Genomic DNA, 26984 nt, shown 5'->3' on the forward strand with positions numbered 1-26984 from the left:
CACAGACTTAGTAGAAGGACACCTGGCCACAGGGAATACATCCACGACTTAGAAAGTGAGATCAAATATAGTGAACTGACACTGCTCAATCTACACAAGGTGTAGACAGCGTAGGTTGAAATACAAGACCCTTCCTGCTGCTGCAGCAGAGGATCTTCCTGAGCGACTGCCTAATGGGAGGACAGATGTTCATGCTCTGAGGTTCCAGGTACCACTCTCTCCTGGCCTAATCTGGAGCCACTAGAATGACTTGGGCCTGGTCATGCCTGATCTTCAAAACTAGTAGCAGGAGAGGTAGTGGAAGGAGGGCTTATAAGGGTCCTGTAATGCATTATAAGCGGACTGCATCTCTGAGAGAGCATTCTTAGGAACTTCAGTGCGTAACACTGCTAGCATTGAGTGTACTCGGCGGTGGCGAAGACGTCCAGGCAGGGTTGTCCCCATTGCTGGAAGACACCCTGCATCACCTCCAGATATATCTGCTATTTGTAGTTCTTTCTCTAAGAATCACCAACTGAGTTTATACACCCTGGCGTTTAAAGATCATCCCAAGTGGTTCACGACCAGGAAAATACCCTGATGATTCGGTCAGTTCCAGAGATGCAGGGACTCCTAGGACAGGCCTTGGGACCCTACCCCACCCTGTTTGTTGCAATACCACGTGCCAGGGGTGTTGTCGGTGAGGACCGGAACTAGGCTCCCACTGATGGATGGAAGGATGGCTTTCAACACCAATTAGAGGACCTGCAGCTTCAAAAGTCAGATGAGGCGGGCCTCCGCTGGAGACCAGAGACCTCTCCAAGATGAACTACCCAAGTCAGTAGTGATTAATCTGTCACCACCGTTCGTTCTGAGTGGGGTAGGGAGAGGGGTCTGATTTCGGTATAAAGGTGGGCGAGCAGCCACCACTGCTGATCTTATGCAATCTTCTCTGAAATCTGGACAAGTTCCCTTGATGCTGGGTCCACTGCAACTTTAGATCCTACTTCAGAACCTGCATAGCCACCTGCCATGGTCATCGAGAAGGATGCAGGAGGCCAATAGCCTAAGAAGTCTCAGCATCACCCTCACTGAGACCCAAGACCGAGCCTGAAACATCTGGGTCATAGCCTGAATATCCTGGGCTGGTTGATCGGAGGGAAGGTCCTAAAGTGCCCTGTATCCAGATGGCTCTGATGAAATTGAACCTCTGTGAAGAAGTCAGGTGTGAATTAAGCACACTGATTGTGAACCCTAGTGATATAAGGAGTTTTACCATCATCTGGAGGTGGTCCTTGACGGACTGTGGTGAGCCCACCTTCAACAGCCTGTCATTGAGGTAGGGGAGACTGGTACTCCCAATCTCTGAAGGTATGCTGGAACCACTGCACTCAACTTCGTGAACACCTGACGGTGACTGGTGAGCCGAAAGGGAGCACCTCAACTTGTAAATGTACGTGGTCAACCTTGAACTTCAGGAGGCGCATGTGGGCCTGCAGGATGAGAAAATAGAAATCTGCATCCTGCAGGATGAACACTACCATCTTCTGGATGCAAGGACGACAGAACATGGAGCACCAGGAACATCTTGAATTTTTCCTTCTGCAAGGGGAAATTGAGAGGTTTAAGATCTAAAATATAATGAAGGACTCCACTCTTCCACCACTATGAAATAATGGGACCAACACCCAGTTAAGATCTCTAAAGCTGGGACTCTCTTCAGAGCTCATTTCTCAAAACAGCCCAGACTTCCTACAGCAAAATGGACAAATAGTCCTCTGAAAGCAGCTCTGATGTGAAGCCCGATTGGACTATCAGCAATAGTCACATTTTAGATGTGATGTCTTGCCAGCCACTGAGAAAATGACTGATTCTGTCTTCCACAGGGTGGTCATGTGCCTCATAGCGCAAACTAAAATGGCTTGGAGGCTGCTGCTAAATGGGTGGGAAATGGGAGGTTTGCTGCCCCTGTGGCCCTGGACTTTATTGACTGGATCCCCGACCCAGAAAGGACTGGGGTATCTGCTGCTGGGGTGGAGAGCATGGACGGTGCCCGAAGAAAAAAAACCCTAACGATGCCTCAAAAGGAGCAAACATGTTGGGGAAATTGCCTTATGGATTTGAAGAGACTAAGGGAGCGCTCAATAGTTCTACTTTCTTTGAAACATTGGAGCATCGTGGACATCTTGAATGGTCTGTGTCAAATTGGTACGAAATTCTTCTGGGATTGCTTGCAAGATCTTTTCTGTTATGTCCCATAATTCCTGGGAGTGCTTAGCCACCAAACAGCTGTCAATGACTGACTTAAGGGTGAGGTTAGCTTATGAAAACGTCCTCTTTTCAAATGTCCAAGTCTTTTTTACTCCCTTCTTGATGGCAGAAGAGGGATGGGGGAGGTAGCAGGAAAAAGGATTGGGTTAACTCTGCTAGTAGATACTTGCACTATCAGGCTCTCAGGAGTAGGTTGCTGCATCAAGAAGGCAGAGTAATCTAGAGCGAGTCAGTGGGATGAGGCCACGACTGTTCACAGGCAGGGCGAAGCAGTGCCTAGCCCAAATGTCCATAAGGGTATTCATGAGAGCTTTGAGAATGGCATTACATGTGTGGATGATGACTGTCTAGGCTCTGTGAGGACGTTGGTCTTCACCACAAGAGAAGATAACTGTCAATCTAGAACTTTCGCCACTCGTCTGATGACAACAGCGAATCAGGCTCACTCTTCCACAGAAGGGCCAGGATAAGAACCCAGCCCAGCTTTAGAGGAAGTGTCCAAGCCCCAAGGCACTGGCCTCTTGGAGGTCCATATATATATAAACGATCATCATCATAATGAAGGAAAAGTTCATCCCCACCATCATTGTTAAAAGCTGGTGAACTTTAGTCTGATTCCATTCTGAAAAGTTGCTGGAGCACTGGATGGCAGCTCCTATGCAAAGGCACTGTTTTGAGAGAGATTTTAGTTCCGGCATGTGGGAACTGTGCCAGGAGGCGACTTCAGCTGAGGCCAAGATGGGTTTGGTTCGGAGTCAGACCAGACAATGGGCATGACGTCAAAGCAGCAGAAGCCTGCAGGAACATGGTGCAGGGTATGGAGTCGGCTCCCAAATTGGAGCTGAACCAGATCTAATGGCACATATGGCACACATGGGCTATGGTGAAAGGTTTTCTGGATCCAGTCTGACATCTGGGGACATTTTAAAAGGTGAGGTTAGAGTATCCCTTAGAGAGCTGGGGAAAGGAAAGGTGGGCAACAACATGTGAAAAATACATATTAATTTCCGCTGCCCATCAAGATGATAAAAACTGAAAAATCTTTAAACCATAAAGGGCACCAAGACTTTCCCTGTTGACAAAAACTTCTTTGATGATCTTATCCATGAACAGTTCTGTTAAATCTGCCATTAACATGGCTCCCAGTTCTAGCCTTAGCCTGCCCATTGGAGAGACTCCAATGCAGAACATACTCAAAAGTGAGACCCAGAGACACTACTATAGGAAAGAGCCCCTTTTTGCATGGTTGGCCCCCACTTTTTGCCCGATGCTGAGGCTCTTTTGACTAAGTGTGCCCTGGGTTCCTGCCAACCAGGTACCTAGGGCCTATGCTCTTTCCCCAAAACTGTATTGTTGCACACCCAATAGGCAACTCTCTGGCCACATGCAAGTCCCTTGTAAAAGGCACCATGGGTACCAAGGGCCCTGTGACCAGGGAAGGCCTCTAAGGGCTGCAGTACATATTGTGTGACCATTAGAGGCCCTGTACCCTGACACACACACTGCCATTGCAGGCTGCGTGTTTTGGTGCATAACAAAGTTAAGAGTCAACATGGCACACAAGCCCACAACCCACTGCCTATGGCATAGGTCAAAGCAAAACCAAAGGGGATGGGTCATCCACCCCTCTAGCTGGGTGCCCTATGCCACTGGTGAGGGTACAGGAACATGAGTCCTGTACCCCTACAGTGTCTAATGCCATTCTTAGATATTGTAAGTGCAGTAAGCCATAAAGAGTATATGATCTAGGAGTATGTCATTACGAACTCCACTGTACATTAATCGCTTTACTGATGCCTTGGAAGTTTGGTAGCAAACCTATCAGCAAATTAAACCCACATTGATGCCAGTGCGGGATTTAATGCAAAATGTACGTAGAGGGTATCTTAGAGATGGCCCCTGAAAAATTACCTGGGTCCTGGCTGACTGCCTGTCCACCCCAGAGATGTTCCTGGACTCCTGGGTCGAGAACCTCCCGCTCTTGGGGTCCTAAAACAAAGCACATCCTGGGCAGAGGTGCCAAGCCCCCTCCCCCAGGACGGGAAGGGTCCACGAAGGGGGAGCTTCAAAGGCTTGCCGCCTTTGTGAACTGACCCAGCAACTGACCCCCAGTGGTTCGGATCACAACTTTGGGTGGGAGAATCCGCGGGAAAACCAAGATAGGAGGAGAGGTGCGCCCACCTTTGCCAACCTCACTCCTCAGGTGGGGGAAGCGAGGTGAAGCCCAACTCTCAGTCACCACCATCTAAGGATGAGGGGACCGTGCCAACCAGAGTGAGGCTAATGCCCACCACCCACTTGAGGGAGGTATAATAGGGAGTGTACCCACCCCAATGAAGGGACCCATTGCTCCCAACCTGTACCTACCTGAAACGCCCCTAAATTTAGTATTTATGGGCGACCCCGAACCCTGCCTCCTGAGACAAGAAGAGGAAGGACCAAAGAGGCGTGCAGAAAGAAGGGGGAGGGGGAGGAGGACACCAACTGACTTGGCCTCAGCCCTCCTGGCCTGTCCTGGCCACTACTTTGTGGTAAATAAATAATTAATACCCTATTTTTGACTAGACTTATAGCATAACAGATAGCTCAATAAAATAAGAGTCAAGATTCGAGGTAGTAGGAGTTTCTGCAGGTTTATTACAGCATAAGGACAGGATCAGGACAACCTGCATGGGAACAGGACAATAAGGCCCGGCAGCTGCCGGGGCTGGGTCTGGGATGAGCGCGCTAACATTTAATAACAAAACATTGACTTATATACATAGCGCAAACACATAGCATTACATTGCAGTAGGCGTAGCAGTAGGTGGAGTAGAAGGCGTGACGCGTAGCAGTCGCGAGAGATAACTGAAATAAGAGGTGTAACTGGGAGTTTACTTAGACATGTGATGCAAAACGTAACAGAATATGTCATGAATGGGCGGAAACATTGGAGGGGGCTACCTAAGGAGCCGGGACCTCTAACCTAATGGTGCGCGAAAACTAGCAATGACGTGTTACTAGGAGAAGCTGGGGGCTACGAACTCTGTGCTAGGAGCAGAGACTAGAGTCTGGAGGGTCGGAGCGACATGTACCTAAACCCTATCTGGTATCTGATGTTTAGGGAACATGTTGATATAAACTAGAAGTCATGAGGGGAAAAGCTAACCTGATTTCTAAGACTGGACCATGCATTATTCTACATGTAGTGCGTAATGAAGAATACTAAATGACCATTAAATACAGTATTTCTCTAACGTGGAGACGAGAAGGCTAGACAATGACGGAAACTATTGATGCAGTTCAGTAGCTTAGGAATGCAGAGGAGGAGGACTGAACTGATAGCAGGAACTATAACATACTTTTGGCAGACTCAGAGGCAGAGCCGGGGTGCACCGGGCACTGCAAGGCAGGAAGTGAGTGAAGGGTCGAGGATACAGGTGGGGGCTGTATCGCTCCTCAGCGAGGCTTTCAGGAGACAGGAGCTGAATCTGTGGTCCGGGCCCTTTTGAGGCCTGGAAACGGAGACTTTATAATTGAATAACGTGCACACTGAGAAACGTGGCAACATTACTTACATAGGCCTGATATTCGTAGTATTCACGAGGACTGGAAACTAACATACTAGAGGTGGACACAACTGTAATTGCGTCTTTAATCAGAAATGGGGAATAACATATGCATATTGATCATGCACACATAACATATGATGGATGAGGCGTAGGGACACAGAACATGGCAAAATTTACTTTTCCACATTCCCTCCTTGTCACTACGTTTCCATCAGGAAACATCAATTTTCATGATACCATCTATCATTTCATACAGTACCATTTGCTCGTCTCGAATTGTCTTGGAACGGGATTTAGAACGGGGCTTGGGACTAGGAATACAAGAGGTAGCACACATGCTGCAAATCGCAGGGCCACATTGTATACAGAGGCAGCAGCTTAATATGATCGCTACTGCGATACCTAGAAGGGACAGGACTTTCCATCCCCATGCGGAAATTATATTCCAGAACCAACCGGACCATGTCCAGGTGCCTGGATCTTGATGTAACAGATGGGCAATTTTATGGAGTCTGGTTATAGCTGAATAAACAGACGGCGCGTTATTTGGAATGAAAATACAACAACTGGATCCGAGAACTCTACAGGCCCCGCCCCTATCGGCCAGTATGACGTCAAGGACGAGACGATTCTGTAAAACGACAATTCTCATAAAGGATTGCTCTTCAGTTAAGTTACCTAGAGCGGAGGCAGTCTCATCTACTACTGCTTCAAGGGTTCTTGTTAGCCTACGGATTAGCTTACTGTTTACAACTGTGCCTAAATAAGGGAACACACCTTTATCAATATCAATGAATTGCTCTGCGGCGGTTTCAGTATAATCGACAATCGGGAGATTTCTCTTGTGTCTAGTGTGTACTAAGAAAGAATTCCTATGATAGTCAGGTGGGGCTAGAAAAACAGGTGGCAGTAGGAAGGCAATGTAACAGGTTCCCTCCCAATCGAGGGGCAGACGGACATATGCAGTTTGACCACAAATAAAATAAGAATGACGTGATGCTTTGAAAATAGATTTCCCACTGTCACTATATTTGACAACAGTAGTACATTCACTATGACCTACATGTACAGAACCATAACTACGGACACATAATTCGCCTTTGACTGGTAGTACTGAAATAGCAGGTAAGTCTGGAGTAGTATCAGACTGAACATTCAGGACCATGAAATTCGACGAATAATTTCCTAAATTATATACTTCATTTTCTAGATCTAAACCTGTTCTGTGGGGGAAACCTTGCTTGTCTGGAAAACATGTACTGTTAAGAAAAGACATATCTGTTGAGGATGACGTTAATGTGGACCATGCTCCACACGAACCATTGTGTGAGAATGGATAAGGAAAGAGTGGCAGAACTCCCTTCGGTGTCTGGAAAGGGGGGAGTCGACCACACACCCAACAATTAGTGGCATTGCTGGTCTGGTGTGAATAATGTAACATACGGATAAATGTGTTATTACGCATAGCGAGGCGGTATGAATATTCGTGAGGAGGCAGATCACTAAACGTGTGCTCTACTGTAGCATGAGCAGACATATTTACATGAGGAACTGGAAAACACAGATAGAAAGCATAGCTGGTGCAGGAAGCCATTATGCTGATGAATAATATGAAACTCAGAAAAACGATACATTTGATTGAGCTTTGACTGACTCTCTCACTATGGGGGTCTATTTTATACATGTCAGAAACAGTCTAACCGTTTCACCTAGGGGAGGACTTATACAATCAAACTGGCTGACTTATTAGACCTGAGCTTTAACTTATACTCCTGTTGCGGAGTTTTCTCTAACAAGGGAGGGGTTGTAATAATGTCTTGTGCGGGACAGTCCTTTAAAACAATGTTCTGGCAATCCTTCGAATCCTGGGAAATGTTCTTGGAAATGTTTTTGAAGACTGGTTTCGATCCTTTGAAAAGTTTTACATGAGAAAGGTGGACCCACCCCTTCCTGCCTTCCAACTTGACGGCAGTTCGGGTGGTCAAGAGGACCTGACGTGGCTCCTTCCAACGTGGTTCCAGCGGACTTGATCTGTCGAAATTTCTGATCATCACAAGGGAGCCTGGAACGATCTCGTGCGGTGCCACCTCGGTATTGTCTGGAAATGCGGCGGCAACCTGTGAACGACATGAGTTGAGGGCAGACATCAAGGAAGCTAGGTAATCTGTCAGCATATTACATGAAACATCGGTAATACTTCGGGGTCTAGGAGTGCCCCACATATTAGGGGGGCGGCCGAAAACGACCTCATACGGGGACAGACCTGATCTGGAATGTGCGACCATACGCATGTAAAACAGAGCGACTGGCAAAGCTACTAACCAGTCCACACCCTTGTCTTTACAGACTTTTGCAATGCGGATTTTCAGAGTCTGATTATGCCTTTCGACTAGTCCAGCTGCTTCTGGATGGCGTACACAATGGAACTTCCACTGGTACCCTAACAAAAGGGAAACATGTTTCATGAGTTCAGATGAGAATGGCTGGCCGTTATCAGAATATACGACTCTAGGGAGTCCATATCTAGGGAAGAATTCACGAACCAACTGCTTGGCAGTGGTCGCGGCTGTGTAATCTGGGACTGGATATGCTTCTGTCCATCTGGACAAAGCGCATACAACTACAAGGACATACTTGAAACCTCGACATCGCTCCATTTGAATATAATCCATCTGGAGGACCTCAAAAGGGTGGTCAGGGGGCTGGAAACCACCTTGTTCCACCGGGACACTTTTACCTGGATTAAACTGACAACATATCATACAGGTACGGACTTTCTGCTTGGCTGCAGCTCGTAAATGTTAACTACTTCCACACAATCATGTGTGTCTGGATTTGAACTAACTGATGGTAACAGTGTAGCAGGATTCAGGACGTTGCAGCGTCTAATTTCTATGTGTGGCTGGAACAGTGTCAATTCATAACCTGTTAAACGTGCAATTGTCAAGTGCTGAGTTTGTGTTCGGTTTAAAAGAACTTCTACTGAATGTGGGACCTGTACTGTCAGGGAATGTCCTAAAACTATGGAATCACTTTGTCTGATAGCTAGTGCTGTGGCTGCAACTGACTTGAGGCACGCAGGCAACGCCTGGGCGACTGGATCTAATGTGCTCGAAAAATAAGCACAGGGCTTGTATTGACCTGCTTGATCTTGTGTGAGAACAGATAATGCTGTACCTTTGCGTTCTGTAACGAAAAGTGTAAAAGGCTTACTGTAGTTCGGTGTAGCTAGAACTGGAGTTTGACATAGGGCTTTCTTTAACTCGTTGAAACTAAGTGTATGGTCAGATGTCCAAGGGAGGACAGTCGATACGGCTGCCTCCTGTGTCGTTAACTGTATCAGTGGCTTGGCTAGAAATGCATACTGGGGAATCCATTGTCTACAATAAGAAGTAAGGCCGATAAAAGCACGTACCTCCTTCTGGGTTCTGGGCTGGGGAAGACTCGCTATTAACTGGATACGGTCGGGTGTCAACTGCCTACCCCTCTTGGACAGCAAGTGTCCTAAGTATACCACTTGCTGGACACAGAATTGAAGCTTCGAAGGTGACACCTTGTGCCCCATCTCGGCAAGGAAATACAAAACTGTAAGTGATGCACGCTCGCAGTCACGTTCAGAACGGGCTGTGATCAGTAGATCATCGACATACTGGAGCAGGGCAGTGTCAGTTGGCATGTGAATATTGTCTAGTTGTCTCTTAAGTGCTTGACTATAAATACTAGGGCTTTCTGTGAAACCTTGAGGAGCGCGTGTAAACATATAGCTCCTTCCATTTAAACAAAATCCGAAAAGAAACTGGCTGTCTGGATGAATTGGAACACTAAAAAATGTATTTTTGAGGTCAATAACAGTGAAAAACATGGCTTCGGAATCAATGGCTGTTAACAGGGAAGAAATGTCTGGGACAACTGGGTACTGAGGAATAATACATTTATTAAGCTCTCGTAAATCAATCACTAATCGATATACTGGGGGTGCATTTGGATCAGTACGTTTCATGACTGGAATGATCGGAGAATTACACACATTGGAGTCAGTTTCTACAACTACTCCTTGAGCTATGAGTTCGTCAATAATTTTGGATAAGGCTGCTACAGCCTCAGGTGGCAATCTGTACTGTCTGATTCGGGGTAACACTACACCTGGTTTGAGAGTCACACGATGGGGTGTGATTTGCATGTAACCTACATCAGTTGGACCTTGCGCCCATAAATGCTGTGGAACATTAGACAATCTTGAATCAAAATCTCGTAATACATAGTGACCCTTAAAGTCACGTAGGAACAGACGTATTCCCTCTGGGGAACAGCAAATAACTGCACCTAATTCTTTCAGTGTCTTAATACCTAATAGATTTTCTGGACATGACTTAGTAAGTAACAGGTCAGTAGTGCGGGACAATGGACCTACTTCTAGAGTAACTGGCTTAGATATCTCATTAACGATGGGTTTTCCTGAAAATCCAAGGGAAACATTTCTTGAGCCTGAGAGCGGAGCCCCTGGAACTTCGGCATGACTAATTGTGGTCCTACTTGCCCCTGTATCGATCAAAAACTTTCTGTCTTTCCCTAATACTTGACTATGAACATAGGGACCTTCTTGGTCGACAGGTATCTCGATGAGAGGCAAGCCTACCTCCCTCTCTAGGCTGTTTCATGAATATGACTGGTACTCTGGATACTCGGACTGTGCATACTGATACATCTGTGATGTAACGTGCTGTGTTGCAGCAATGGGCTGCGGTACTGTAACTGTCTGTGATGCATTCTGTGACTGAGTAGTCTGTGAAACTTGTTCTTGTCTCGGCGGACGTGGTCTTTCTTTAGTCTTACCAGTAGCTATGTTGTGTTTCAGAACTGCACACTCGTTTATAAAATGACCTGGCTGTTTACAATAATTGCAGTTCCCTTTAACGGGAGCCGCAGGATGACTGGCTTGATTCGGACCCCTCTTCTGACTGTCTTGAGGAATAGATTGTGCAACTAGCACTTTCATTTTCGTGTCTTTCATACGTTTTCTTTTGTGTTCTTGCTCTTCTCTGATTCTATTCTGGTGATACTGGAGCATCTGGAGCATCTGGGACGGACTATTTGCTTGCCAGGTGCTTTCGACTTTCAGAACTCGGTTTTTAATTTGTGGACTTGAATTCTCGACTAATTTGGTAACGAAAAGATGAGGGTATGACTCACTACTTGTCTTGAGACCACTGTTAATACTGAAACATTTCTCAAATCTAGAATAAAAATCACTAATATCCTCATCTTGTTTCTGTTTACAGGCTGAGATTGCATCCCAGTCTTCTTTCCTAGTTGTCAATAATCTGGGTAAAACTTGAATCAATAATTCTGGTAATTCTTTACATTTATCTCCAAGACCGGTACCTGGTACTCGTGCCTTGTCTTCAGCTTCTAGAGCTGTCCAATCGATCTTTTTCTCTCCCACCTCCCATTCTTTTTCCTTTAACTTTTCATACACCCCTGCGGGTAGCAGGACCTTTAACATTTTAATGATATCTGGGTAAGTGTATTCTCCCATACGGAGCATGTCTTTTAATTCTCTATGGAACCCTGCTGGATCTTTGTCATGACAGGGAATTAATTTCTTCATTTCAAGAAGTTCCATCTTTGAAATCGGAGTGTATACAAACACTCGTTGCATTACGCCACCCGCCCCTTGGACTGGGTGGACTTCTCGTAACGGATTCTGTCTGTCTATGTAAAACGATTTACTTTCTGGGGGTGAGACATGAACAAAGTGCGGGTTCAGAAACGTTCTATACTTGTGACGCTGTTCTAGAATGACACTTATTAAATCGGTACCTAGACCTCTCCATCTATACTGGAGTAACTCGTTCAGGATATCGTGTAACGGACCTGGATCAGAATGTTGACCCTCATACAGAGTAATGAGGTGCTGGATCATATACATTCCCACCAGTCGTTGCTCGGCTGGGGGCAATTTCAGAAACATTTGTGCCACTATTTCGTCTGGAAAAGTGGTAGAATCAGTAATCCATCGGACTGCTGATCGGGCTAGTTCTTGTTCATGCATAGTACTTAGTTCACTGTAACCGACTCGTGATTTCAGAATGTGATCGGTAGCTTGAAATACTTGTTCTAGGGAACCTTGTTCTGGTGCTAGATGCTGAAAAATAGACTTGGGTTCTAGACGTAAATGGCGATCTGGAAATCTGGATTTTCCTACATACGCTATTCTGGCGGGATTCTCGTTCTCTTCCTCTTCAGGATCAGAGATACTTTCTTTCTCGCTTACTTGTGCTGCTTTACGCTGGTCGTGTAACCTTATTATTTCTTTACGAATTTTCTTGTACATACTCTCCATGGCACTGACGGTCTTGTGCTTACCCTCGGCTATATTATCACTCCACCTTGTCAGGATTCTCATTTCGGCGGGATCTTTAGACGGGTAATCTTGTTCTCTTATTAAACAATTGATCAGGAACTTTAATATCATGAGTTGAATCTCGGCTTTCCTTTGAGACATAATCTCGCCAATACTTTCTGGATCATCCCCTGTACGGATGAAACGATATATTCTGTCTAGATCTTCTTTCATATTTGGTAAGGTGACTAGATACTCGGTCACCCTTCTTACACGTAAGGAATATAAAACCATAGTATATTCGCCTGGAACTGGATCATAGACACATTCGTTAAGGGCTTGCCTGATTTCTGTGACAGACTTATTACTTTTAGGAGTACGCTGTGATGCTTGAGCATGTAATTCGAGTGCCGATAAACGCTTGTGTGGCGGCGGGGTTTGAGGAGGACCTCCTCCTGCGGCCCCTATACTAGAATCGTCGACTGACATTCTTCGTGCTTGCAGGGTCGGTAATTGTAACGTGGGCTGAACTTGTATGGCAGGCTGACCCGGGGGTACCGTAACAGGTACTCCGGTGTCTGGAGGAACGGGAAGTGCCTGATTTACAGGGACAGGTGGAGCGCGAACTGGATTTGCATATTCTGGAACTGTGTCGTCCAAATAGGACGAAATAAAAATATCAGCTGCGGTCGGTTTGTGGCGTAGCTTGGTCGGAATTAATGGCGGCGGGAAATTACTGGGTGCCTCTGGGGTCGCTTTTGGCAAACCTTCGGCAAGAAGAGGATACATACCCTTAATAAGGGCATGCCTCTGTCTGTCTGACTGTTCGGCTTTGACTTGTTCACCTATCTCGATTAATTCTCTTTCTTGGGCTCGTTCTTGGGATTCTCTACTTAACTCTGACTTTCTGACTTCCTTTTCCGTTCTTTTATGAGCTTCCTTACGCCATAACTCGATGGCATCTTTCTGTGACTGTCTGGCTTTCTTTTTCCATAATGCTTCTTCTACTCGCATGATACACTCGGCATCCCATGTACCCGATACGGGCCATCTATATTTTTCTTCTAACTGTTTGGTATACTCTACCCATAAATCTAGATACAATATGGCGCTTATGCCATGTTTCTGATACATAAAGTGACCTGGACTGTCCCTAGGCGGAACAGGAACTGCTGCTTCCAGCAGACCCTTTCTAGTTTTTAACTGACGTAATTTGGAAAAGAGCGGCATTCTAAACTTGAATCGGAACACAATACAATACACGAAAAACAATAACAATTGGGGAAACAATTCAGGCATACCACGACGTTGAAAATACATTAAACAACATTATAAATAACAGTTCGAACAGAATACTACCTGAAAATACTGAAAACAGAAACAGAACAGAATTCTCGAGAACGGAACAGACTAGAGTTACTGGATGCACTGCTGTAACAGTACGGAACATACCGGTCCCATAAAGGAACGCATCAAGACCCGTATCCACCTAGGTGAACACTTCGTTTGTGGGCTTGGGTACCACCAACCCACGGACCAGGAGTCAATTTAGACTGACCCTGTCTAGACACTACCCCAGCAATGGTACTCACCGGGCAGCACGGAACGGAAGGCCTCGGACGGGACTGGACTACGACGACGAACTTCGGACTTCAGTTACGGGTGGGCCTCCGGATACCTCGGACCTTGGACTCTCGGCTTGGGCTCTGGTCGGGACTCGCCGCGTTCCTCCACCGTCTCGTTCGGATGCTGGACCGCCTCCCCCGTCTCCTCCGTGGGCCTGAGGGATACTTGAAGCAGAAATATCTGCCAGTGCACGGTATGGTTCCGTCACGACTGCAGAGGGTCGGCGTGGCTTCACCGACGCGTGGGGAAAGGGCAAGTCCCTATTCGGGCGCCATTATGTGGTAAATAAATAATTAATACCCTATTTTTGACTAGACTTATAGCATAACAGATAGCTCAATAAAATAAGAGTCAAGATTCGAGGTAGTAGGAGTTTCTGCAGGTTTATTACAGCATAAGGACAGGATCAGGACAACCTGCATGGGAACAGGACAATAAGGCCCGGCAGCTGCCGGGGCTGGGTCTGGGATGAGCGCGCTAACATTTAATAACAAAACATTGACTTATATACATAGCGCAAACACATAGCATTACATTGCAGTAGGCGTAGCAGTAGGTGGAGTAGAAGGCGTGACGCGTAGCAGTCGCGAGAGATAACTGAAATAAGAGGTGTAACTGGGAGTTTACTTAGACATGTGATGCAAAACGTAACAGAATATGTCATGAATGGGCGGAAACATTGGAGGGGGCTACCTAAGGAGCCGGGACCTCTAACCTAATGGTGCGCGAAAACTAGCAATGACGTGTTACTAGGAGAAGCTGGGGGCTACGAACTCTGTGCTAGGAGCAGAGACTAGAGTCTGGAGGGTCGGAGCGACATGTACCTAAACCCTATCTGGTATCTGATGTTTAGGGAACATGTTGATATAAACTAGAAGTCATGAGGGGAAAAGCTAACCTGATTTCTAAGACTGGACCATGCATTATTCTACATGTAGTGCGTAATGAAGAATACTAAATGACCATTAAATACAGTATTTCTCTAACGTGGAGACGAGAAGGCTAGACAATGACGGAAACTATTGATGCAGTTCAGTAGCTTAGGAATGCAGAGGAGGAGGACTGAACTGATAGCAGGAACTATAACATACTTTTGGCAGACTCAGAGGCAGAGCCGGGGTGCACCGGGCACTGCAAGGCAGGAAGTGAGTGAAGGGTCGAGGATACAGGTGGGGGCTGTATCGCTCCTCAGCGAGGCTTTCAGGAGACAGGAGCTGAATCTGTGGTCCGGGCCCTTTTGAGGCCTGGAAACGGAGACTTTATAATTGAATAACGTGCACACTGAGAAACGTGGCAACATTACTTACATAGGCCTGATATTCGTAGTATTCACGAGGACTGGAAACTAACATACTAGAGGTGGACACAACTGTAATTGCGTCTTTAATCAGAAATGGGGAATAACATATGCATATTGATCATGCACACATAACATATGATGGATGAGGCGTAGGGACACAGAACATGGCAAAATTTACTTTTCCACAACTTGCTCCAGTGGAATCCTGGTGTGTCCTGAGGCCACCAACCTCCAAAACCCAGAGGACCTGCCCTGTCTTCTCCAACAAGACTTTTTCTCCTGCGAGCACCGGATTTCCTCACCAACAGACTCTGGCTCCGGCGAAATCTGTGAGTCTGCACCACTTTGCAGCTGACGTCCACTGCCGGAGTTTGAGTGGCCCAACACCACAAGGACTTCTCCACGGCGATCCTGACCCAGGATCTGGTGATCCCTGACATACCTCAAGTCTCCTGACAATGCCTGCAGCCCCTATCTGGAGGATCGCCCCGACCGGAGCCAGTAAGGAAAACCCAATGACACCCGTGCACCCGACGCCCCAGGGCCTTGGGTGGTCCAACCGACTGTGTACCAGATTCCCACGCCATCTCAACTTACCTCTCCAACCAGTGGTCGCCGCCAGAAGATCTTCGTGCCTGAGCCTGCAGTGTTCGTTCTGACCGGAGCTTCCCCATTGAAACCAACAGCGCTCCCGAAGTCGATCCAGCGCTCTGAACCCGGCCGCACCTGTGCCACTCTGGGTGCACCTTGTGTGCTATCTTGGATCCCCATTTTGCCCGGGGCTAAACCCCAGGAGCTTTGCTCCTACATCCCAGTGGCGTGCCCGCAAACAACTACCAACCGGAGGCCCCCCATTTCCCACTGGATAACATTGGGCCTCAGCACTATGCACCCGACCACCCTAGTGCAGCTGAGGGTGTTCTGTGAGTGCATCCTTGACCCTGGGGAAACCCTGGTTCTAACCCTAGAAACACAACTCCCACAACCAAGTACTTACCTTTACACCGATAACTTCATTTCCTCCCAGAGGATTGCATTGACTGCTTTTTTGTGAAAATAGTGGTGTGTGGAGTTGGAAATTGTGAGAGAGAACTTAAGAAACTGTGTGTTTACAACAACTGAGTTACTTACCTTTTATTTAAGAAATGTCCCAGTGATATCTAGGCATTTCACACTGAGTAGAAAAAGTAATCTGAAAAGTAATCTAAGAAGTAATCACAAAGTAATTGCAAGTAATTTATACTGTTTCTGAACATTTGACCTACCTGTATCTACCTTTAACTGCATTCAAGTGTATTATCATAAAAGTACTATTTTTACTTACCTGCACTTAGTCTGGCTTGGTTCTAAAAATAACATGAAACAAAGAAATATTTTGATACAAACAACTGGTCTGAGTTCAGTCTTTCAGTTTGTGACATTTCCTATCACACTAACAGAAGGGGGGAAAGGCAAAATCTCCCTACTCCGATCTCCCAATCACAACTAACACACATGGAGGAGTAGCGAGTGTAATTAGGAAGGTGGCACGTGCTCAGTGAAAAAATACTGCCCTCACTCACAATTGTGACATGAATGAGAATGTGTGTATACTTGTAAAGCGCACTGTCGCCCCATCTCGGGGCATCCTGGCGCTGTATACCGCTGTGGAACCCTTCCTGGCTTTCCCTGTGAGATGCCCACTCCTGGGCACCCCCAACGTGAAGCCAGGCATCCCAGCTCTGTTGGGGCCGTTGTGGAGATTAAGCAAGCTATTGCCCAGAGTTTCAGAGTGGGACTCATGATTAGAGTAGGCGCCGAGGCGAGAATTATCGAGTCCGCGGACATTGAGCCCAAGACCCTGACGCGTCGGGAATTGAACCCTTGTCCCGGGCCTGACCTCTGGTTCAGGGTCTGCCGCTTCTAACCAGTGAGCCACACTTCTCATCATAGGGCTTGCTTAAATACACCCCTGCGCAGATCAACGCCTGGGGTGGAGCAAAGGGAGGGGAAGATAATACAAACATAAAAAGAATAATATACAGATATATTTCTGGGATCACCGAAAGATTAGTGTAGTGAAGGTTAAAACTAGTACGGTGGTGTCTCCGCTCGACAGTTCATTCCTGGACCCCACCGGCTAGAGCTGAAAACGAGAAGGATGGGGGTGATAGGAAAGAATTAGGAGTTCCTTCACCCCTCCTTACTGCCAAAGCGTCAACATGTTTCTGCCGTGTATCAGGTGCCCACAGTGTTGGGTCACACCGGCATTCCTCAAGGACCTTTCTGATCCCAGTAACTTATTTTCCCCCCCTCTACCTAGAATTAGGTATCCCTGAAACCAGTGGTTTCCAGAGAGAGGGTCACCCTAAGTAACTTACATCCATTAATCTGTGGGTGAAAACACAAAGAGAGTGAAGTCAATTACTTATGCATGGGATACCAGCCATGTAAGCAACCTTTAACACTCCAAGTGTCCATTCATAACTCTCGAACTACTCGATATTTATGCAGACCCAATTGGTTTTGACAATATTTTCAAATGTCCTTAGAAGGACATATCATACCACCTGGGGAAACTTCCCCTTTGAATACTTTCAGGAATATTGTACTTAGTAGGACAGCAATCTATAACGCTCTTGAGCGCCCACACATCCAGCCAATGAAAAGCTCAACTCACCGAGTTTATTAGTGATCATGCTAAAACTAATGAGTAAATGGGAGAGACCTCTGTAGTCAACTCTGGGGGAGAATAAAAGCAAGGAGAAGAAGGGTTAAGCAGTAGCATGAGACACAGGTTGGCCTGTAGAAACCCCAGAGAGCTGTATCGATAAGAGGTTCCTAGACCTTGTGGGCTCTTTATCGAGGACGGTGAACTCCGTGTTGTACCGCAGTCTTAAAATCATGGTCCAAAGCTGTTTGAGCTGCTAATTTTTAAGGGCACTTTGTTATCACGCCCCCTGTTAGTATAGATATACTTTCGGGTTATCTAATAGCCTACATTACTGTCCTATTGAACAAAACTGTCATTTCACTGACTGCTGCATACTACTTTTCATCTCCAACTAGTATTTATCAAACCACTTCACTGCCTCAGTTTCAGGGTCTTCGTTTTTTTTATTTGTTACAAATGACAGGATTCTTTCAAACAGATCCCAGCATTTAGGTAGAAATGGTCATAGTTTAACCATTAATGCGAGTGCCACTCCTATCCATCTTCAGAAATGCCAGAGTAGGAACTTTCGGTTCAGTGCACCAACAACTGATATGCACTTTCATTTTAGAGTTCTAAGTCCCCCCTACTGTATGGATTAAGTGGCTGTTGTGTAAAGTGGTCAGATTAAGTTTTCCGTTATCTTTCTGCTCAGGACACACAACACTGCTAATCAATGTCAATCCTTCAGATTACATCCAAGTGTTCACATTTCTGTTGCGCCTCACTTATTATTATAAGAATAGTCAACAGCATGCACTTGCGGCCCTGGTGATGATGTGGGAGTAGCTAGGCGTGGCAGGTTGTGTTAATTTTGTCCCAACACTAGATGCTCGTTTGCTCAGAAATGCCTCAAATGGTGTTGGAAGGAGCTGGAAAGCTATGCTATGCCCCACAGTAAGGTAAAGAGGTTTTGCCTTAAAATATGTCTGACTCACCTTTTGTAACATTGTTTGAGCAGCAATGCTTTAATGTAGAGGAACTGCAAAGTGTAGGTGTTTCACAATTAACACAGTAGCACCGTCAAAGAGGATGAGACACTGAAGGTCTAGACTAAGTTTAGATGAAAAGTAATTAATGACTATTAGGCAATAAAATAATCAAAGCTAGGCCACTAGTTTAGCTGGGCAAGGTAGCAAAAATGTTCCCAATGAAAATAAAGTTTGCTGGTTGCTAAATGAACTTAAAGCTCGAAAAAAAGAATCAAGACAGAGTCTCACAAGCGGATTGTGTAGAATTCCCCAAATAAGCTCCTTCCTGCTCTAGTGGTTAAGTGAAAAAAGTTCAATAGGACATGTTCAATGTGGGTCTCTGATTCAGAAGCAATAACCCCAAACCGATCTGAAAAAGAGACCAGCGAGAAAAGGTCTAAGGAAGAAGGAGTATTACTTAATCATAGTAACAACATTAAACATATTAGTGACACATCCAGCATTATTACGAGCAATAGACAGAATGGAATGGAACGGAACAGTGACTCTGCCACTGCAAGGGCAAAGAGCATGCACTTGGGTTGCTATCCTTGGAGTGCTTGAATACAGATATCTTAAGCAGGACAGGTGCTAAAAGCAAAGGATTAAATGAAGGGACGAAGGCAGTTATTTTCTGTGCACTACATACAAGAACAGTAAAATGAGATCAGGGGATATTGCTAAATGGCATCTCAGACACCTTTATGTTCCACACATTGGGTCAGGTAACCTGCGACAGAGCATTTCTGAGGGAATAATATGACAGAAAAGCAAGGCAAATAATGGGGAAAGAGTGTTTGAATCTGAAGGCAGGTATTCTGGAAAAATATCACAGACACCTTGTTAAAAGAAGGAAAAATGTGGTTGGCACGGAGTTTGAGTGCCTACTAACTGACAGAAGAAGATACACTGGAATATGAGCCCTCCTCGATTATAAAAATCATATGGTTTTGTAAATATACAACCCATGCACCTAGAGCCTGTACTAGGGTCATGTGTAAAGGGCTGCTTGCTGCAAAATGTCTAGCTACCCCTGTGGTAAAGTCTGCGTTATATAATTTTATGTCCGAACTGGATGCAAGGATTATGTATTCTTTTATCCTCTACACCTACTCCTGCGTGCTCCCAAAAGACAAGCACAATACAAAGCATGTTATCAGTGACTCAACACAAACTAATTTTCCGATAAGTGTATGGGCAAATGATGTCATCAACTTTTCCAATAGACTAATCCCAAATCAAAGAACATAATAAAGCAGTCTCACAGACCCCCTTCCTTCAGATAAGTGATGGGCTTTTTTTCTCCCCCTTTTGGGGTGATGTTATTTCTATATTATTGCTTTCTCTTTGGTTATTTTTGCTATGCAACTGTGTTGTGGCCTCTCGGCATACTCATTTTTTTTGCCTTCTACCGGATCCTTCAGACTTGCTTGAGCACCGCAGGTGTCATGGCTGCTTGGTTGACAGTCTATGACTTTTTCTGGGCCAAGAGCGGTGTTCTAGTAGATGGTACTGCTGCTGTGCTGCTTATTTTTTGGCAGAGGCATGACATGCTGAGCAGATACTTCATGCGAGCCGTCCCACATTTGTAATTTTCATAGTCACCATGCCAGTGCCATTTAACCTGCACCTTCCCACTTGACACCCCTTGAGTAGGGCATCAATAGTATGATGTAATCTGTGTAGCTGCACCCTCAGGGCAAACCTGCCCCAAAAGGAGGAGATCCTTTACTCCATCAGGAAGGTTCTCCAAGAGGGGCAAGACCGCTGCTAGTATGGGCTGCAAAACCACCCTGAACCCATGCTTCTGAGAGACGCCTCTCCTCGCGTCCTCGAGACTTCTTGACCAGGTACCAGGATCCTCAAATCAGGCTGAAGCTAAGGCAACGCGTAAATGGAAGAGTTCCAATCCTCATTCTGATGCCCTTACATGCCCTGGGAAATGTCTTTTTTCAGATTGGATTCCTTTCCAAAGACCCAACCTCCTGGGGTGGTTATCAGACCATTAAATCTACCCCTAGACTGTGAAATGGCAGACAAGGTAACTAAGAACCACTAATGGGTCCAACGGGGAACCTGGACCCAGCCATCCTTTGCGTTCAACAGTAAAATACAAGGCTTCCAACCCTTTGGAAGAACTAGAGTTCTTAGGGGGTACACTTGGCCTGAATGATTTGTACAACCCAAGGTCATCCACCAGGATACCGGGGAAAAGGTCTGTAAATCTCTGGATGAAGAGGTGAGGGGTTGTTTCAGGCTCAATGCACAAGATCTACCATCAGGGGCAAGGTAACCCAAACACCCGAGACAGATGGCAAAATGGTGACCTTTTTGGAGAAGTGCATTGAGGACTCAAAATAGGGTATTATCTGTACCAAAATTGTAGACATGCTAGAAGAAGAAATAGCCTGTGGGACTCTGATCTCGCCCGACATTCTTTCAGGATGGGTTCAATACATTTTTTGTTTCCTAGGCAATGCTAGATGTGCTCTTTCTATGGAAAAGAGGAGCTCATTGCTCATCAAAGTGGATCCTAAACTGGGAGAATTTGCAACCTCAGAGGCCGAGCCTATTGTGAAAGCAAAGCCCTTTGGGGAACCTTTCTTGAAGGAATTGAGTTCTATAGGTTGGCCAGAACTCAGACAGATTTGCCACGTCTTTTGCAATGAGTTTTTTAAGAGGGGCCAGATGAGGGAGGGGGTGCCTCCTCCACATACAGAGCTCTAAAAAAACTGGCGTCTTTAAAACCATGAGAAATTCAGGTGCTTCTTTCCCAACCGAGGGCCAAGGGGCAGAGTTTGTGCAGACTACAAAAGGGCAGTCACAGTCCCCAGAGGTTTTACAGGTAAAGATTAACCCTTTTCCCCTGATATAAAGTTGAGAGGCAGACTAATGCAGTTTTCACCAGCATGGCAAAATATAACAAATGTAGGTCCTTTAACATGTCCTGGGCTTCCATATAGAATTCTATAGATCCCCGAGAGAGAAAAGAAGACCCTGCCCTTTAGGTTTTCAAAACCGGAATCTGCACCTGTAGACTCAGAAGTGCAAGAACGCTAAGTCAAAGAGGTCATAGCCTGCTCTACCTTTCACCCTTAAGGTTCTTTATGCAACTTTTTTCTTATCCAACGACCAGGGGCTTTGTCCCTTGATAGATTTCAGAGAATTCAACAAGTGGCTGATTTGCCACTACTTTAAGATGGAGGGCAAACATATGTTGCAGGGAGTTCTAAGTTTGAGGACCAGGATGGTTCACCTAGAAGGATGTGTACTTCACGGTCATGATTTTCAAACCCTTTTCACGGTTCCTTAAGTTCCATTGGCAAGAACCAAGTCTTTGAAATTCAGGTCCTCCCCCATGGTGCGTCCCCAAACTTCTAAATCTAGTGGTGGAGTTCCTCAGGACGAGAGGCCTAAGACTCAATCTATCTAGAAGATATTCTTCTTATGGACCAATGTCAGGTTGGTCATAAGGCCAACATAAGAGACACAATGGAGCTCCTGCTGCAACTACAGTTTGAGATCAATGCACAGAAATTAGAACCCCCTCCAACTTGTTCTATCACCTTTCTGGGTTTCACTGTGGGATCGGAAGCAACCAATCTCAGTCTTCCTCTGCAAAAGATGGGCAATATTAAGTAAAAATTGTGTAAGGATAAGGATAACATCTTACTGAGTTTTCCAGCCAGAACTGTGGGACTTCTCTCATCCTCTATCAATATAATCTTCCATGGGATCATACATTATCAAGCTCTTCACAACCTGAAGACATTACACCTCCGGAGAGGTCTCACGTATTCAGACCGAATGCCTATCTAGGAGGAGGCCAGGATAAAACTCTGGTGATGGATTAACCATATGGAGGCCTGTGACGGGCCTGCAATATTTGATTCCAGTCGAGACCGGATCATAAAGTTGGATGACAGCTCAAAAAGCTGGGGAGCATGATGTGGAGAGGATTACACCGGTAAGCAGTGATCCACCAACAAACATTGACTCCACATCAATTTCTAGGATCTTCAGGCCAGATTGCTCGTTCTGAAGGACTTGACGAGACACAAGGTCACATGTGGTGTTTTACTCGGGATGAAAAATGTCTCAGCAGTCAAATACATCAATTGCCAAAGGTACAATATCTAGACTCCTGGCAGATCTCAGAGATTTCTGGCACTATGCCTCGACAGGCAGGGAACCAAGAGCACTGTGGCAGATTGAAACCCGAGACATCTAATTGATTCAAGCAGTTGGATGCTGGATCAGAGGGTGTCCCGACTTCTGATGGATAGATCGTGTCCTTGCAAGGTGGACCTCTGTGTCTCAACTAAACCAATTTTCAGCTGGAGACTGGATCAAGAGGCAGCCAGCATGGACTTGTTTCTTCAGACCTGGAGTCAGGGTTGCAGCTATGCTTTTTCTCCCTTTGCCCTACTTACCTGGCTGATAATGCAATTCAGAAGACAACAGGTGCAAGTAGTCATAATCACTCCCCTGTAGAAAACTAATGTGTGGTTTTCAGTTCTTCTGGACGTTTCCTGGGATTTTTCAATTATTTTGCTGTGTTCTCAAAATTTTCTGACCATTGCAATTGGGCAATCACACCCATTACAACTGATGGAGCATGTGGAGGATTACAGAGCTAGATGGTCAATCTGGGTCTTAGGAGACTGGGCTTGAGCAGAAAATACAACTGGGAGATAATTATCGACTTAGGGAAGACAGCCCAGTTAGTTTCTGAAATGAGACCTAGATCCCTGGGGTGGAACCGTACCCACCTAGCTAACTTTTTAAGAGAGCTTGTTGAGGCACGGTTAGCCTACATGATCATAAAAGTCTTCCGTTCCACCATTTTGGTCAGACACCTCCTGATTGAGGGTTCCCTGGAGAACGTACATTCCCTCATTTGTAATCTTCGAGGTTTAAGATTATCTATATCTCCTGTCCCTAGGTATTCACATATTTGGGATGTTAAACAGATTCTCAACCTATTAGTTTCTTGGCTTTAGAATGATTCTGTGTCCCGGAAATAGCTTTCAGTCAAGTTGGCAATGCTTCTATGCCTAGTTTCATGCAGAAGGGTGTTGTATGGCTGTTCACTATATGTATCGGGCAGAGTGATTACTCCTGATACGGTAATGTTAACCATCGCCAGAGTGACAACACCTGATACATGATTGGTTACTTATTCTGCATTCCCAGACTCCTACAAGTTTTGATTGCTCCAATACTTGAACGCTTATGAGGCCATGACAGCATATGAGAACAGCATAGGTCCTCCAGTTCTTGATAGCCGTTAAATAAAGTATTTAGACTGTGTCACTGGTTACTATTGCCCGATGGGTCCATTGGTTGGGCTAGGGCGGAGGCAGGTGTAGACACTTCTGTGTATGGATCTCATTCTACAAGAGATGCCATGGCTTTTAAGGCCATCTCATTAGGGGGAAGTTTGGGGGTGGGATAGAACCCTGAGGACTGGTCCTCAGAATTAACTTTCTAATTTTTTTATTTCAAACCGGTGTCCAGATGGCGTATTTGGTGTAAGGTAAGCTTGGAAAATGCATAGTTCTTGCCTTCAGCCTTGACAGCAAATGAAAAATTTCCTAGTGTTCAGGACAGAAAGTTTAAGTTGCATTAAGGACAAGGATTATCCCATCTAGTCACTCCTAAAACGTTTGTGAGGCTTTCATTTTTCTCCACCATCTGAAAACATTTACATAGTGTACAAATATATTTTCTTTATGTCTTGTTGATAAATATACATGTAAAAGACTGATTAGGTTTTTGTGATATTTAGCAGGAATGATCAATGGTCATGAGTTTCATTATTTTTACTTGGGTGGACATGTTGGTTCTGGAAAGTTTTGAAGTGAAATTTTTTGTTTTTTTCCTAGTTTCTTTGCTCACAGGCATGGACCAGAAACAAGAATGATATTCGTTTCGGAGGATGAGCTCTTCGGAATCACAGTCAAAAATAAGCACTGCCAATGGCAGCGGGTTGGGCTTTAAAGGAATGCTGCTTGGTAAAGGAATTACAAGTAGATAGTATGGGAAAAGATATGTATGGAAGCAAAGAACTGTAGACTGATACTCGTGTAGATTAAAAGGTCAGGTGGCTGTTACATTATCAAGCCAGACCTAAAAATCCTTGTAGGTTCAGGACTGCCTTCCTCCCATCTGTGCTGCTGCCATAGAAAACACCATAAATTATACTGTTACCTAAGCCACTTTAACAGCCTTACAATGTCATGTGTGTGCCCCTGAAAGTTCAAGCTCCGGCAGCTGGATAAACAAACAAAATGATCATAGCTGTGAGAAAGGCAAGCCCTGTTTTGTGTGTAAGCACACAACATCTGCCCAACAAAATATTTACTTGAGGCTCCCAACATGTGGGCGGAGCCAAAGCCCCTCTTCTGGGAGTCTCATAATTTTCTGGCGACAGCTGCACTGGGAAGTTAGACAATAAAAAGAAAGGAGGATTATGAGACCGCTTTATAATTATATGATGTGTCTTGGGATCCGTCAATTGGGGAAGATTGATGACATATTTTCCCATGATGGGTAAGGGAAAAGTAGTTTGTTTGTGTTGATTTACTTATATCATGCTTTATTGCTGTTTTTTTGTGTAATGCTAAAGTAGGAATAAAGGATAAGGAATAATTCTCGCCTCCAAGACTTTAAAAGAACTGAAACTTCCTGTCACAAAAGCTATTAAATTTTGAAAGCCATCAAAATGCTGATAACCTTACTGTCAAAATATCTGCTAAAACAGCGATGAAGATATATATTTTCATGAATTATGAATGATACAAGAAGAGGGTGGAGGTAAAGCAAATCTTCACTTGTACCTACATGGACAGGCCACTAAGAGTATCAAATAGTGTACTATATAAAGCTGAGATAAGGGTTTTAAAATACGTTTCAGAAAATCCCTAGACTGAAGCACAATTGTAAATTTATTAAACTATGATTTAAAAATCTTTAACCTGAGATTCTATTGCAGGGCCCACATGTGCCATCTGGCGGATAGGAAGAGTAAGCTCCACGGGGCTATGAGCATGAGAAGCTTCATACCATCCTCACCGAAACCTATGACTCAACCAAAAAGCCTGGATCATATTCTGAAGGTCCCAGACTTCTTGCAGTGGTAGAAAGGCCTTGAGCACCACCATGTCCAAGACATCCTCTATGAAGGGAATCCACCGGTTGGGCTCAGATGGGACTAAAGCTCATTGATAGAAAATCCCAGAGAATTAAAGAGACAGGCCATCGCTCGAAGACATTCTGTGACTGACAATTTCGAACACACTTTGAGCAGCCAGTCATCGAGGTACGGAAATACATGTAACACCACTATGAGCCGCAGTTAACATCAGTGGGACCACAGATAGGGTCCAGTGACACCATCCAGTGTGAGCAGTTTGAAACTGTCTTTCTTCAAAAAGGGATTCAATAATCAGCTTTGACTCACCCTCCCTGATTGCCTATGGATGCATGAGGAGGACCTTAGTGCATTAATTAGAGTCCTGACCGGAGCTCAGCCATCAAAGGCACGTCATGTGGGTCCAACTGTTACACGGGGAGCATTGTTGAGAAACTTTCTGGATCCGGTCTGGTGACTGGGAATGTTTTAAAGGCGATGAATACACAGCTGGAAGTATCCATCAGAAATATCTTTTTCCACCTATGAAGTAAGAATGGGCTCAGACATTCTAAACTTGAACCATGTAAGGGGGAGTTATATATCTCTCCACTGGCTTAAAGAAAAGTGTCTAATTAATTTCAAGATCCTGTGTTTAATTAACAAGGCCATTATTGGCAAAGTAAATTGTTATTTGACCACCAAACTGTGTTAACTCTCATAAGATTTCCATGGTCAGCAGGGAAACTCTTAATAGAATCAACAATCACTTTAAAAAAATGTGTGGGTCTCAACTTGGGGACCAACATGTTGATACTCTCCCAGAAGTGATCAGGCTAGAAGATCATTACTTAAGTTTTTGTCACTAAGTAAACACACTTTTAATAATGTCTAGTGTGAGAATGTTACTGTAATTTGTTAACATTTTCCCAACTATATTGCAGACATTGCCCCACAGCACTAAAATAAAATGTTTGTGTACTCTATGCAAATACATCCAACCAATGAATGAATCAATACCAATACTAAGCAGGGATTATGCCTCAATAACAAATGGCAACGTATTAAGGACAAAACAACTGTTCTCACATCAACTGAGTTATCTGATGACATAAT

At 45.1% G+C, this 26984-nt stretch overlaps 1 protein-coding gene across 8 annotated transcripts in view; it reads right to left on the reverse strand.

The window, feature by feature from the left end:
- CASK (calcium/calmodulin dependent serine protein kinase) overlaps positions 1-26984 on the reverse strand; it is a 1268764-nt gene that overhangs the window by 341195 nt on the left and 900585 nt on the right. The gene's annotated exons all lie outside the window — the stretch shown is intronic.

This window comes from Lissotriton helveticus, chromosome 8 (assembly GCF_964261635.1).
Source record: "Lissotriton helveticus chromosome 8, aLisHel1.1, whole genome shotgun sequence".
In the NCBI taxonomy this organism is placed as follows: domain Eukaryota; kingdom Metazoa; phylum Chordata; class Amphibia; order Caudata; family Salamandridae; genus Lissotriton; species Lissotriton helveticus.